This window comes from Octopus bimaculoides, chromosome 14 (assembly GCF_001194135.2).
Source record: "Octopus bimaculoides isolate UCB-OBI-ISO-001 chromosome 14, ASM119413v2, whole genome shotgun sequence".
Classification (NCBI taxonomy): Eukaryota; Metazoa; Mollusca; class Cephalopoda; order Octopoda; family Octopodidae; genus Octopus; species Octopus bimaculoides.
Genome location: NC_068994.1, coordinates 60,044,866 through 60,061,010, shown reverse-complemented (window position 1 = coordinate 60,061,010; position 16,145 = coordinate 60,044,866). Strand labels below are relative to the sequence as shown.

Genomic DNA, 16,145 nt, shown 5'->3' with positions numbered 1-16,145 from the left:
CATTAAATATTATTGTTTATTTTCTTCCCAGCTTCAGTTTTAACTTGATAGTATTTTGTATTTCTCAATGTAATTACCTGCTTCCTTTATGCTCTTTTTTCTTCATATCAAAAGTCATTTAACATCCGCTTTCCATGCTGGCATGGGTTGGATGGTTTGACTGAAAACTGGTGAGTTGGGGAGATACACTAAGTTCCAGTCTGATTTGGCATGGTTTTCTACAGCCAGATGCCCTTCCTAACGCCAACCACTTCAAGAGTGTACTGGGTGCTTTTTATGTGACACCAGCACTGGCATTGGCTCTGACTACAATCTCACTTGGCTTGATGGGTCTTCTCAAGCACAGCATATCGCCAGAGGTGTCAGTCATTTGTCATTAGCTCCGTGAGGCCCAGCATTCGAAGATCCTATTTCACTACCTCATTCCCATGTCTTCCTGGGTCTACTTCTTCCACAGGTTCTCTCCACCATTAGAGTGTGACACTTCTTCACACAGCTGTCCACATCCATGCACATCACATGGTTATGATAAACTTCCCCCCCCCCCCATTTGGTGAAAGGGAGTACTCTGTTACAAGGGAGTGCACTAAGTTATGGGGTGGGGGAAGAGTTCTGAGCTACAAGAAATTCTAGACCCACTGCCTTAGAACAAGACAAAGCTTTACCAAGAATCTGTGTCTCTGAGAACAATTAGGCTCCACAATTGCCTCTGCCTTTCATATATTGGTTCTAATATAAGTGGAGAGCATCTACTTTTCATTTCTTCTGACACCAGCTCTCTTGGTCTCAGTTTTCACTATTTTATTGATTGGTTTTTCTTAGCCTACCTTATTTATCAATGATTGACATTCAATCAGTTTACTTCCTTCTGGAATTATCATTGGAAATATTAGTACCAATGGCAAATAACCTGACCTACTACTCTAGGATGTCTAGTTTGATAGTGAATATTTTCTCAATTGGACTTCAAATCCTGTTGAAATCCATTTTCCCTTTAACTCAACTGAGAAGAATGAAGTAAGTCCTGCTAATTAACTGTTCCCATTTCTTGCAAATATTCACTTTGTGCTTTGTCAAAATCATCATTGCTATTAATATTTATGCAATGAAATGATTGTTGTATGGATGTCAACTTGTTAAAGTGATTTAACCCTTTCATTACTGTATTTATTTTGAGATGCTCTGTGTTTCGTTCAGTTACTTTAAATACAACAAAGAATTTAGTAAAATAACTTAGTTATCATTTGCAGCATGGAATGTGTTTATAAGCCATTTAAGAAACACACAAAAACTGTTAGATTCACTTCAACATTTAAATTTAATTTGCCAAAATATTTTCATCACTTTGAGACTGCGACCTGTTCACTGACAAAATTCCGTGCAGCACGGAATTTTGTTGGAAGATATTAATTCAAAACTTATGAAAACAAGACATTTGTACTCAGAACCAGAGCCAGTTTCTGCCGGGTTGGTAACGAAAGGGTTAAAGACTTGTTTAATGATCCCATCTCCCAATGTTCCTTCAATGATGATATTGGTTTGTTCTCTTGGGTGTAGAATTTCTTTATCTTTTTGATTCTTTTTGATTCCTTGCCATTCTTACTAAAGTAAGGCATTATGTTCCCTCCTGTGGTCTGTTGCACTACAAAGAAATGAAGAACTCCATCATCACCAGCAGAAGGCACCAACATCACCAATGTTCGTTTGTCTTACTAGAGCTTTTAGATTTTATCAATGTTCCCTGCTTATTACTGAAATCCAGGTTGCTGCTGTTGGGTAAATTTTAACCTCCTCTAGGTCAAACATTGGTAAACTGTTGTATATAGTATTTTGATGTCTGTATGGTCTGAGTTCAAATCCTGTTTGGGTCACTAAAGTTGATTCAGTTATGTTTCTTTTATTAAACCAAATGGTCCTGTGCCTAGAAAAGGATACAGTACCAGAATATGTAACAAGGGCCCAGGAGTATTGAATCTAAAGTAGTAGGCCATTGGTTACAGCTATGAAACCATTTGAACCATGGTATGTTTTGTTGTACCCCCTTCAGTCTTCCCTCTAATAGTAGCCATCTATCTTCCCTTTAGCAAGACACCTGTGCCTGTCCCTCTAGCATACTTTAGCTTCTCAACCCATTGCAGACTGCCATCTCCTTCTCGTCTACAGCTCCACTCAGTCAAGAATGTCTTTGTATTGTTAGCAATGGGAGGGGCATCTGTCTATAGAAACCATGTCAAAGCAGACATTGGAGCCCAACACACTCATCTTGCTTGTTGGATCCTGTCAAATCATCCGACCCAAGCTTGTTGCATGGAAGATGGATGTTAAATAATGATGAGCAATAAGAATGGTATGTTGCTATTAAAATTTGTTTCCACTATCTGTAAACTGTGCCTATCATCTAATAATAAATTCATCCATATTAACATTGAAAACTAGATAAAGGAAATAATCTTCAGGATTTGAATTCTCTTTTTATTCTAGTTCTAAAGCTGTTTGTCTATCACTGATTGGGCGAGTGTTGCCTTATCCAACAATATTGCCAGCTCTAGCAAAATTTGATCTTTAATGGCTGGAAGTTTGTTTTTCATTTATTTTTATAAGTAAACTATAGTTAAGAGCCGGATGTCTCTAACTTATCTTGCTACCACTAAAGCAAAAGAAAATCTCATATATCTGGGTTGGGTACTGAAGACAAGGAGTTTCAAGTGGTCGTGTATGTTTGTGTAGGCACATATGTCAGTGTATGTGTGGGGGAGGCACCTAATATTAGTGGTTATTTTTGTTTGATATGACATTGTAGTTCACTACCATAAACCTTTACTGATTCAGATAGATTTCTGTTGACTCTAAAAACTGCTTTCTTTTAGAAAACTATTCTTGAAATGAGTGTTTATAATCAAATATATATATTCTTTGAAAATAAAAGTTGAAAATCTTAAAGAATTATTCCTGCATATTTTAATGGAATTCAATTGTTATGACCAAAAAAGAAGTAACACATTTGTTTTCCTCATAACATTTCCAAATTTGTTAAAGATTAAGTTAAAAAGTATTTGTTTGATTTTTATCTGTTAGTATTATTTAAATAAATGGATTTAAACCTCTTGCTATCCTGCAATTTAATACTTTGTTAACAATTAGATGATAGTTAAATACTCCCATTTTGTTCTTTGCACATAAAACTCTCTACATTTCTCTCTCTCGAGTTTTCCCTTTCTCAGTTGTACTTGAAATACGAAACTCATTCATTTCGTCTCACCTCATCTACATCTCGCTTACCATAAAGAATTAGATTTTTTTCACTGGAGTCAAAAATATTTTCTAACAAATACACTTACAAATATCCGTCAAATGTAAATAATATACATAATTCCTCCTCTCTTAAATATAGAACTGTGAAATACACTTACAGTTTAAAGTATAAATTCCTTCAAGGTGATTTTCTTTCTAGGCTAGACATATGAATGTTTCTATTATTGCTAAAATCTAGAGTACAAATTTGGATGAGTTGACCTGCTAAGTTTGAACTAGTTAGATTAAGTCTGCAGATATATCTGATATTGATTTCTGTAATCTGATTTTTTTTTTTTTTGTCAGTATTGTCTGGTTTATTTGTGTGAAACTATCTCTACTTGTACATTTGTTACTGTTTTCTTTCTCTTCTGGTGTCATCTTATCATTTTGCTATTAATCAGTCTTCAAAAGTACAAGCTATTTCATGCTATATTTAATATTTATTTTTCTAAATTCTGTTTTCTCTCTCCATAAATGTAAAAGTCATAAACTGTTATTCAGCATCAATATTCAACCCTTTCTTACTTGTGAGTGGTAGGATTATTATTGTGGTTGTTATAATTTATTATTATATTCTTTTTAACTTGGATTTTGTTGTAAGTCTTGGAATCTTGCATGAGTAACAGGTTTTGCTACCCACAGCCTGTGTGTGATACCAATGCTATGGGGTGTTTTCCAAAGTGTGTTCTCAAATTTACTACTAGGGTAGAAAGGATCATTTATTAATGAATTAATGAAAGAAAAAGAGGTGGGCTTGGAGAAAATAATCAGTAATGTTTCAGTGCATCTATAAACACCAGTTTAGCTAAATGCTATTGGGATTTATTGACTGTGACCAGGAGTGCAGTTTATCATGTAATTGATATTACATCAATGCTTTCATTAGTGAATGATAAATCTAGGTTTCTGTGTACTGGTGAGGGGGCACGTTAATTTGTTGAGTGTTAAAAAAAACTTTGAATGGAATAGGTGAAGGTATATTTTGGAATGCTTTTTTTAAATGAGAGTTCAGCAGCTTCCAAGTTACAGAAACTAACTGGAGATAGGAACTTGATGTCCAAGAATCTTGTAAATATCTGTGAAAACACTTTTGCAATCAACTTGTATTCAACCTACCTTCGTAGGTTGAAAAGTGATGTAACAAGAAAAACCAACAATAATCATTATGTTGTATTGGCAAATTTCACTCAAATTCATGCAATATTCTTATTTTTATGATTTTGGATTAGCTGCATTCCATCAATTTCTAACTGGATTGGGAGAATTATAGAGAGAAAGCCCAGTAGTTAAACAAAATTCTGAATCCATAGACGACAGTATGAAAATGACTTGGAAAACCTTCCAGCCTATTTCATGGTAGGCAACACAGATGAGGGCAGCAAAATCCAAGTCCTTCATTCACCAAATGCCACATATCAGAGGAGGTTTCAAGTAGTGAAAGTGTAGAAAAGCCAATGGCAGTGCTCCAGCATGACCACAACTCTTGAGCTCACAACTAGTGAGAAAAAAGAAGAAAAAAATTGGTATTCATTTTTTTTTTTGTTTTTCCGGTACCATCATTGTTGAAATTCTTTCCCCATTTTGTCATTACCAACATTGTTCCTTATTTAACTAATGGTTCTTGATTCTTATTTCAACTGTTATTTTGTTTTCTTACAATTTTGTCTGAATCAATAACTTTCTAAGATCTGAATTGGCCTTTTTTTTCATTCTTTCTTTCACTTTCACAATAATCTTTTCTTTATTTCACTTGCATCTTCTGCTTTAATCACAGACATTGCAATGTTCCATTTGCTTTCTATTTTGCATTCTGCGACAAACTGAAATGCAGTTTTTTTTTTTTATTGATTTGTAACTAAATTAGTGTCTCTTGACTATTTTTGAAACTTGTTGAGGAAAAAATTCCTGTCTGGAGTATTTGGCTTAATTAGTAAGGAGTTAGCTTCTTCATTCACTTGGACCTTAGAATTCAACATAAAACTCTGTGGCTTACTGATTTGTAGTTTTGGGTTTTGAAGAAAAATTAAACTTGTTTTAAACTCTCTCAACCTGTTTAACTCTGTTTTAAATTTCTAACAGCAAATTTCTTTCTTGTTTGCACTAAAAACATATACCATATTTTAACATGTATAACGAACCCCCTAATTTGGGGGTTTAAAATTTAGAAAAAAGGTTTTGTAGGGGATTATAATACTATCCATGTATAAGAAACTCCCATATTTTTTTTAACCTAATTTTTGACAAAAAAAGGATTCTTTATACACATTAAAATACGGTAATTCATCATCATTTTCTCTTTCTTGCTATTTATTTGTCATTTATTTCTTCTCATTTTTAAGTCCCAGTGGTTAAAATTTAAATAAATACATTAAAATTTTTTTTATCTATGATTTGTTATAAAAATGCTATGTAGTCTTTCATCTTTATTACATTAATGTAACTTCAAAATAATTCATAACTGTATGTAGAAACAAACCCACTTGTGCAATCATACACACAGGCTGCTTCCAAAAACTTTTTTCCCTCTTCTGTTCTTTATCAAAACTATGATAGAATTTCATCTTGGTAATTTTTAGCTTTTAGTCCAAAGTCATGCTATCCTAAATATGCTCACATCTAGATTAGTCTGTTTACATTGCTGTATAAAAGCTCAGTTATGTTGAGATGTTGGAGAGAATCCAAATGGAAATTATTTGAAGAAGAAAGTCTCCTCTTCCTCCTCCTTCTCCTCCTTTTACTACTGACCTAAGTTAGAGTTTATATACTGTTATTGAATTAATTTTACTCTGTGATTCTAACTAATAATATAGTTAACCCTCCGGCTCATGTCTGTCTACTATGATGGTGATATAAAATATAGTGGATCGTAAATGGAGTGAATGATAGCGTCACTCACCTAGGATGTTTGTGTGGTTTGAGGTGAAGGTTGTTAATGTCTGGGAAAAAGATAGAATGAGAAACAGACCTGAACACAATGGTACATCAAAGTTGTTAGAATCTGGGTTGGACAGTGAAAAGCAACATTTCATAACCAGTCTTCAAACTTTTGGTTTCTATTCAACCCTCTGCCATCTGTTTCTAACCAAAACAGTGGAATCAATGACTTCAAGGAAATTCTTTGGCTTGTAAACTTGTTTTCTAAATTTTCTAAACACTTCAGAAATTACTAATTGCTAATTTTTAGAAATGTTTCAAAACTATTCACTTTTAAGCATTCTTATAAACATATTTAGCTGTGAAAGTGCTCGTTCCTATTTCCAGAATTCATCTCGCTTTGTTGTTAGACATTAGGTTCTTCAAACTGATGCTGACGTAGCATTTTGGAATCCTTCTCTAAACATTATAATTCCTTTTAATCTTTGTTTTTAATTAGAAATTCTTTTCATAAATTAAAAATCTAGCCTAAAATTGATTTCATAAGCACGTGCATATTGTTGTTGTTCAGAGGTAGTCTAGGTTTCCAACCATTAATGCACTTGCTAAGGGATACAACTCTACATTATTCTTGCCCTGGCTTTTTATACCATAGTGGAATATGGGGCTAGGAAATTACTAACATCAAAATAAGCTTATTTAATTAGGATGAAGACTCGTATGTAAAAATTGTTAGTAACAGAGGATTATATATAATGAACTTTTTCTTTTTACTGCAGTAAGAAATTTTGATAAAAAATATTAACAAGTGAAAACTGCTAATTTTCAGACTCGTTTGTTGTGTTTTTGTTTCTTGTTTTTCTATTCCAAACTCTGTCTCTTTCAGAGATATTCTCCCTCACAAGAGCTAAACTAATAACTTTTGCAATTGAAAGAGAATTATATAAAACACTTTGTAAATTACATGTAATTGTAATTAGCAGTGTACATTGTAATTAAATATGTCACTGTAATTATGTAAGTAAATTAACCCAACTGTGTGTGCGCTGTCAATATTTGGCAGAAATGTTAGCAAGCCGGGCGAAATGCTTAGCGGTATTTCGTCTGTCTTTACGTTCTGAGTTCAAATTCCACCAAGGTCGACTTTGCCTTTCATCCTTTCAGGGTTGATAAATTAAGTATCAGTTGTGTACTGGGGTTGTTCTAATTGACTGACCCCTTCCCCCCAAAATTTCAGGCCTTGTGCCTCGAGTAGAAAAGAATATTTGTCTAGGATTCAAGATGTAGACTGATAAAGTATAATTTAGTTTATTAGCATTTAGCAAAAGCATTCATTTAAGTTTCCACAGACCACTTAATGATATTGTTTTAAATAATTAATTTGTACTTACATTTTGATTTGTCTTAATAAATTTTGTTTTATATCTTAATGAATAATTACATTGTTTTATTTCACCTTCTACTTACTAATCAAGTGGATGATGATGATGATAATAATAATAATAATAATATTGATGTTGCAACTGTTGTCACTAACCTGTCTGTTCTTGAACATCACCCATGAACACATTCATAAGCTTTCACTCTCAGCAGCAGATGACTAATATATTATTACAGTTGGTAGCGGAAGCATTTTCCATTGTGCACTCGGTTGCTATGGTTATCAATGAGCAGCAGCAGCAGCAGCAGCAGCAAGCCTACTGCTACAAAAATTGATGTTACCATTGATTTGTCTGTCTGCAATGGCTGGCTGATTTCTTCAACAACCTGTCCTGCTGCACTCAAGCCTCTCTATAATTTCTGCTTACGCCATTTTTAAGGCTAGTAAATGTTTGCAGGCATGAATCATCAATGTCCAATGGTGGGGACGGGGGAGGAGGGGGAGACAACAACATTTACTTGTATGTTTTTCCTTTAATGCTGTTAGCTTTCATCTTTCTCTCATTATGTAGAAAACCTTTTGGCTCGGCAGAGATATATGCTTACACCATTATAAATGTGCTAATAGGAAGAAAAAAAACAAAAAGGAACCTTGTCCTGCTTCTCCATAGTCTCCTTTTCCTATGTGTGTGTGTGTGTGTGTGTGTGTGTGTGTGTGTGTGTGTGTGTGCGTGTTTGTCAAGTCCCCACCACCACTAAACACTGCAGTAGTTATTTGGAGGAGGCAGAGGAGGAAAACACTGGCTGCAGCAAGCAATCCAGTCGTATTTAATTTATGCTCGTTTCATTGTTTTCTTTTCCCATTTATATTCATATTGGAAACTGTGAATAATCCTGCTTCCCTTTCGGAGAAAATAGATAACATTGATACAAGTGTTTTAGTTTATTAACTCAACTTGTCTCTGGTTGATGTCAATTAAACATTCTGATATTCATGACCTTGTTTCTAGTCCTTTTTTTAAAAATAACTGTTTTGTCTATGAGAATACATTTTTTTCTTCTTACCCTTGCAATATTTTTCAGTAGCAGCAGATTCTTGTATAATCTGCTCCTTATACTACATTCCTTTTCCTGACAGATCCATCACAAATTATTCCACAACAGCTCTTTCGTTTAGTTTTGTAATTCCTATTTGTTGCAATGGATTGAGGTTCTACAAGTTAGAATTACATTCTGCTACTCGTTTTTTTTTGTTTTTTTTGTTTTAAATTAAAACGATATGGAAACAATATTTGACTGGCTACTCTCAACTTTTCTGATTCTGCTGTCTTTTAGCAAATAGATTGTAGTTACTAGTTGTCAAATTCCATCTAAGTACATGACTCCTGAGCTAAAATTAAAATGTATATCAGATAAAAATTCTTTTCTAACAAATAACACCTGCATTTACTAATCCAAAAATAAAGCTGGAACTGTCATAGAACTCTTAAACAACTGAGTTGCTTAAGTCTTGGAAGTTGATTCCTGCTTGTTTTGTCATCTTCAGCTGCAGCAAGGCTCTCAAAGTAGCAAAGTAGAATAGAGAAACTGTTATTTGTAAAGGGATGTGGAAGTGTATATCTGAGGAAATGCATACATAATATACAAGTTTAAAATGTATAATTTAAAACCTGATGTGGTGCATGTCAGTACGTTTTTAAGACTTAAAATAAAGATTTAGTATTTTTTAAAAATCGTCTGGGAATAGTTCTGTTTTTCTCACTAGTAACAGAAGTCCTACAGTTTTTGGATTAAACTGTATTAAAACTTAATATCTACTTATTTTTATATATTATCCTCGGTGTTTGTATCTAGAGACAGTTATATTGGAGATGTTTCTGTTTTTTCCTGTAACAACTCATTGCTCTTGGTAGGTTTCTAAACAATGCAGCTGTTAAAAAAAGACAGCTCTGTAATCGGTCATTGAGACCTAACATACAGGTTAATATTAAGAGCAGAACAAACACAAATGAAGGTCATAGATCTTGTCAAATGAATGAAAATTGCAGAAATTAATACCTTTAGATAAGGAAACAGTATGATCTAAAGCTATGATAAAATTAGACAAGGTCAATTAAAAGATTTTGAGAAAGGTTAATTTAATCAACTTGATTATGAGTGCACAAGCATACTCGATCGTAAAACATCAGTGATAAATAAGACTAAAGGGACTGTATCCTTAGGATGAGGGTTCAAACTATGGTACTTCTTTACATGTTGGTTACTTTTTGGAGAATGCATCTCATACTATTTGCATTTTCATGACTCTTGTATACACATGAGTCATGGATATGAAAGAATATATTGATTAGAAAATGATTTCTGAAACTGGTAATGGTTTTCTACATTAAATCATCATTGATTGACTTGTTATAATAGAGAAATACTACTTTTAACCTTTTTTTATATTATACCATGTTACATTATTTTAGAATACTGGATTAAAGTATACTCTCCTTTTCATCTTCTATTTATTACCCTTTTACTTTTTGCTTTACTTGGCATTCTTCATCCTATATATATATATATATATATATATATATATATATATATTTGTATTTGAAGCTAAAACATCTGTTGTGCTTAGGTGTACCTTCCTGGCATGATTTTGGACTTTCTTAAGGGAATTCTTAATATTCAAGTTCTGAATGAACCCAAGATATATACAATTGACTGACCTTATTGTCATTGGTTTATGTTGACTGAGTGTGGAGACAGCTTGGTAATATCTACTCTTCTGTGATTAAGGTAAAACCCAGAATTCCAGGAACTCCTCATACTTTCATAATTAGAAATTGATGATGAAAGTGATCTAGTAGCCATGACTTTGGGCTATACACATGAGTAACATCAGAATAGGAAATTGGGAATTATTTAAGAGATTGGTTGGTTGCTGGTAAGGCATGGTAGCCTGATGAGTTTAATGGCTAAAATTAGGTCTTGTTGCCAAGACAAGTTCAAAAGTTGGCTCAGCTCTATTTTGAATTATCACACACATAGCAGAAAGAGTTTCTTCTTTTTTAAACAGGTATCTGTTGTTGTGTCATCAACAGCCTTCATTGTCTTTTGTTGAGCTTTTCAAAAGATTACATGAACATGTAGCTACAACCAGTAAATTATTTCATTAACTTTTCAAGTCCAAAATGTATTTAGGGAGGAAGAAGGTGAAACCGTTTTGGTTTTTGTTTCTGTTTCTGAAGGAGTCTTTGTTTTCTGTGTTCATAAACATAATTTGTTTGGAAGCTTTTTAGAATTCTGGTGTGAATGATCCTTAGTCATTGCTGTTTGCAAGAAACAAGTCTCAAAATAGAAAGCAATTTGCTAAATACAGAAATGTGAACATTATGTTTTTGGTGGTGGGGACTTCTTTTTTTTCTTTCAATCTCTTAGCCAAGACTTTCTTTTCGTTTCATAATAAAATCATGAAAAGCATATTGTTAAAAAGAAAAGAAAACAAAACATTGATAGGGTCTGGAACTGGAGACTGCAAAACCTCTCTTCCCTCCTTTTATACCAGTCCACTTATACCTTTAGCTTCTGTGCTATAATAATGATGTCTTTCAGATCAGATATTTTATTCTTGTTAGGATATATTTTATTGTATTATTGTAAATTCTGTTTTAATATTTCTGATCTGGCTACAAAAATGTCATGAATCATACATCATATATATAGGTGTGGCTGTGTGGTAAAATGTTTGCTTTTCAACCACAAGGCTCTGGGTTCACTCCTACTGTGTGGCACCATGGGCAAGTATTTTTTACTATAACCTTGTGAGTGGATTTGGTAGATGGAAATTCTGTGTGCGTGTGTAAGAGAGCAATAGAATAAAAACCAAGCTTTAAAAAAGATAAGTACTGGAGCTGATTTGTTTAACTAAAGTTTTTCAAGTTGGTGCTTAAGCGTGGCTGCAGTCTAATGACTGAAACAAGTAAAAGATATATATATATACATATATATATATATATATACATATATATATATATATATATATATATATATATATATATATATATATATATATATATATGTATAGCATTAACGCTGAGCTTCTATTTGAAATCCACTGTTTGATCATGTAGCTGATTTTCTCGTTACAAAATGATGTAAAAATCATTTTGTTTTGAAATTTAGCATTGTTTTTTAGTTTTAAAACAAGTTCCTCATTTCAAAGTGTTTCATGTATTTTACACAAACCTTCTCAAGCAGTTTCATAGATTTAGATTTTAGAGTTAATTTTGAATTATATAATGTTTGAGATAATCCTGAAAGCTCTATTAATCTTTATTGATTGATAATATAGCATTTCCCTCAGGATTAATTAAAAAAAAGATGTTTCTTTTTTAATTTTTGTTAAACTCACTTTATTTTAAAGCAGTGGTTTTCAACTGAAGTCCATGTAAGATTTTGTTGTTAAAATTTATCTGTAATAAATTGCTGACTTCTACAATACACACAGTATTTTTTTCCTAATAATATTTAATTATAAAAGTATAATAGGATTTTTTAAACATTGAATGGCTGTGGGGCAGTGGTTCACCACCATAAATAGTTGAGAACCTCTGTTTTAAATGGTTGTTAGGCTAATTTATTATAATAGTTCTCATATCTTATACAATAATACTTTTCATGAAATTATTTTCCATAATTGCAATTTAGATTTTAAAAAAGACCCAAGTAATTGTATGGGGTGGGGGTGAATGTGAACAGGCAAGGGGTTTTCTAGCCTGTAGATTTTCCTGTTTGGAATAATGGAATTTCAACCAAAATTATATTTTTGCTCGTTCATCAGGAAAAAGGGAATAACTGGAGATGAATATTTTTTCTTTAATTCTCTGCGTCTCTCGAATGCTTTACTGGTTTGGTTTTTCTAAGTTAAACAGATTGAGATAATCTGATGGTACTTTTAAATGTTACCAACATTCTCTAATGAAACATTAGGTTCATTAATGTCGAGACACACACACACACACACACCTCGTCAAGTCTAAACAAAACACTTGACAACTGACTCATTACACAAATGTATACAAATACTTCTTAATGAGACACTTATTACTTTTCTAAATGATAAATCTTGTTTTATATTGACTTAATCCCACAATCTTAACAAATGAAATGTTAACAATTCAACCTTAATCTGCTTGCTAGGAATTTCATAGTAACATGGTAAATACTTATGAGAAAATATCAGGAAGGAATGTAATGTTTATCTTAGTAAAATATCTCCTGTTGAATTTGATTTGGTGAATGGAGCTGAAATAAGCTGTAAAATCATATCAACACATTGTGCCACGTAAAAAGTGCTGGGCATCCAGCTGTAGGAACCAAGCCAAAAGAGACTGTAGAACCCTTGTGCAGTCCCTGGCTTTGCCAGTTCCTGTCAAGCCATCCTACCCTAGTTTTAATTCCCTTAAATTCAAGCAACATCTTCATTTAAGGGCTGTAGGTTGACCAAAGCAATGCTAAGTTTTAGCAATGGCATTTCTTGTTGAGAGTTTCAAGTGAAGCAGTTTAAATCTTCAACATTCTTAATGTGCCAAGTCATTATCATAAAACTTAAACATATTCTGTGTTTCCCCCATAAGGACAGAATTGAGAGCATAGGAAGGATTTCTGATTTACTAGACTTGTTTCCAAGTAGATGGTGCTCTGACTAAAAACAATTATGCTGTGTAGTGGAATCATCCAGCAGATTAAAGGCTGTTACTTGTTTGATTTGAGATATTACACTTCACTCTATCCTCCATACATTGCTTCATACAAACAATGATTACAGAAGGAGTTACTTTACTCTGTCTCTGATAAATAAAAAGCCAAACTTTTTGCTTTACACTTGGATATTATACTGTACAGTGCTCCATCATAGAATACATGGTACTCCATATTATAATGTTGTTATGATATAATTTTTCTATATTAATTGAATTAAAATTTAAAATGTTATTTCTTATCAGTAAGAAATCGACAAACATATTTGCTAAGTCTGCAATTACGTTGAACTGTGACATTTTCCTACCATAAATACTGTACTTGCCAACTGGAAACATTCCAAATGAAGGTTTGCTCTTATAAAATGTTGAATAAATGTTGTTGCATTTTCCCATTTCACATTCTTCACTGGTTTCTATGCTGGATGGCATTTTAAGGTTGATTCTTTGCAAAGAGGATTTTTTTTCCTTGTAGTTTCATAAATATCTTCTAAGAAATTTTAAAATTGTGTGTGTGTCATCTAAATGAATGAATTTTATATTTACCACTATTTCTGGTGTTGCTCTAAAACTGTTTTGTGGTTCCAACCATTAGAGAGAAAATGTTGCTCTAACAACCAAAAAAAGAAGTGAACTTTTAACATTGTTGGGTCTCATTAGCTTCAGTGCCATTAGAACTTCCCAGCTGTTCTCAGTGAAACTTGTACTGTATTGGATCTTCTTAATGGGCCTTATAACCCCCAAAGCTGATTTAGAACAAGACTAGAAATAATTTCATAAAGATTGGCTTGGATGCTGTATTTTGTATTATTTGATTTTCCTGGCTAAAGACTAATGGCCAAATCTACACCAACATGATCTTCTTCTCAATCCTGACTTCATTCCTGTCCGTTTTTTCATTCATCTCGAAAACGAGTGGCTTTAATGGGACTAAAATTATTAAAACTCAACTTGGTCTAAAAATAATTTTTATTTAGCTACACTGTCATAATTAGGACGTTTAATTATGACAATTCATAAATCAAGCAATAAACCCTGTTTTGTTAGGCATTTTATATGATTAGTAAATTGTGGAATGAAAATTGACACTCCTGGAAATATTTGCCACTTAATAGGAGGAATATGTTTAATTTTTGGAATTACATTTATTTTTGATAGATAAGTATCTCTTTGTGTACTGGTTCTGGTGATGCTGTTATGTTTTAATCAAAATCTTTATCGGTTGGCTATGGTATGTGATGCAAACACCCCAGATAAGAAAGCTGTACTCAGAGAAGAGATGTCAAATTAGTTTCATTCTACGTCAAAATAGCTTGGCTTTTACAACAAAAATATCCTTCATAAAAACCTACCAAAACTCTGGAGCAAGTAAAATGTATTTGTTTTTTTTTACACAGGAGAGTTATGACCTAAAAACTACTGTCAGCATCATGTCCTTTATTTTAAGTGTTATTCTCACCAGTGTTTCTGTATGGATCTTTTATCATTCTTACTTTACATGGATTATTAAAATCACTAAAATCATGTAGTATTTATAGATTACAGGATCTGATCTAATTGAGAGCAGAAGTGAGAGTTGACCACAGTAAGCAGGTTTAAGTGGAGGAAATATTTTGTGTCCCCTTGCTATCTCAGCTGTCCTTAACTTGTTGCTACAATTTTGTCCCTGCTTCTACTCTTTTCCAACCAGGTTTAGTGTACAATAGGTTCAACATTTTTATTATATGGCAAGTTGTAGAAAGAGGATTTCAACTTGTGAAAGACAAAAGAATTGATAAGAATTATAGCAAATATTTTCAGTTTTGCAAATTGTAAAGTTGTTTTAAAATTGATTTGATGTTGCACATTTCTGTAAATTATTTGCCAGACAGCTTTATGGTAGATTCACTTTAAAACAGAAATATTTCTACCACATGTGTTTTCAGTTTGTAGATTGTTTTCTTATACTTGATGTAATTTTGAAGAATGCAATTCTAAAGTAGACTTGGATAGTTTTCTTCTGCTATTTTATTTTGCAAAACAAGTTTTTACTTTTGTATTTATTTTTGTTATACTTTTTATTGACTTGCTTGATCCAATGAAAGCATGAACTACTGTTAATTCTCTGTTAATACCACATTATTATTATTATTATTATTGCCACCATCATTGTTGGGAGGGCAGCAGTTAGGCAGAATTGTCAGAGCATTGGACAAAATGCCTTGTGGTAGTTTGTGATAGTCCTTTATGTTCTGAATTGAAATTTTGCCAAGATTGGCTTTGCTTTCAATTAAATAAAGTACTTGGGCACTTGACTTTATTTTATTGACTTGGGACATCCTCTTTGGTGTTGTGCTTACGTTAGAATTTATTGTTACTATTATTATTATTATCATTATTATTATTATTATTATTATTATTATTCAGTGAATGGTGGATTGGCAAAATCATGAGAGTATTGAACAAAATATATTGATGGATTTGTTGAGGATTTTTTTTAGATTTCAGGGTTGAAATCTCACAGGTCAGCTTTGACTTGCCTCCTCTTGGGGTTGATAAAGACTAGCCCAGCTCCAGCATGGCCACAGCCAAATGACTGAAACAAGTAAAAGAATAAAAGAATACACATAAATATATGACAGGCTTTTACACAGTTTAGTTTCATTTAATAAATTCCATTGGGCAGGAATCACCCAACCTGAGCTTTGACAGAAGATACCCAAGGTTCTGTGTAATGGGTTCGAACACTTGGTGTTGTGCATTCTTTAATCTATAGCTACTCGTGTTATTTTAGCTCCTGGCATCTGACTAATTAGCCTAATTATATAAATTAAATTCTTCCCAGCATACCAAATAAGATCATTTCCC

General features: G+C 32.8%; 1 protein-coding gene across 18 annotated transcripts in view; it reads left to right on the top strand.

Annotated features, from left to right (window-relative positions):
- LOC106880490 (protein hu-li tai shao) overlaps positions 1–16,145 on the top strand; it is a 138,472-nt gene that overhangs the window by 48,890 nt on the left and 73,437 nt on the right. The window lies entirely within an intron of this gene.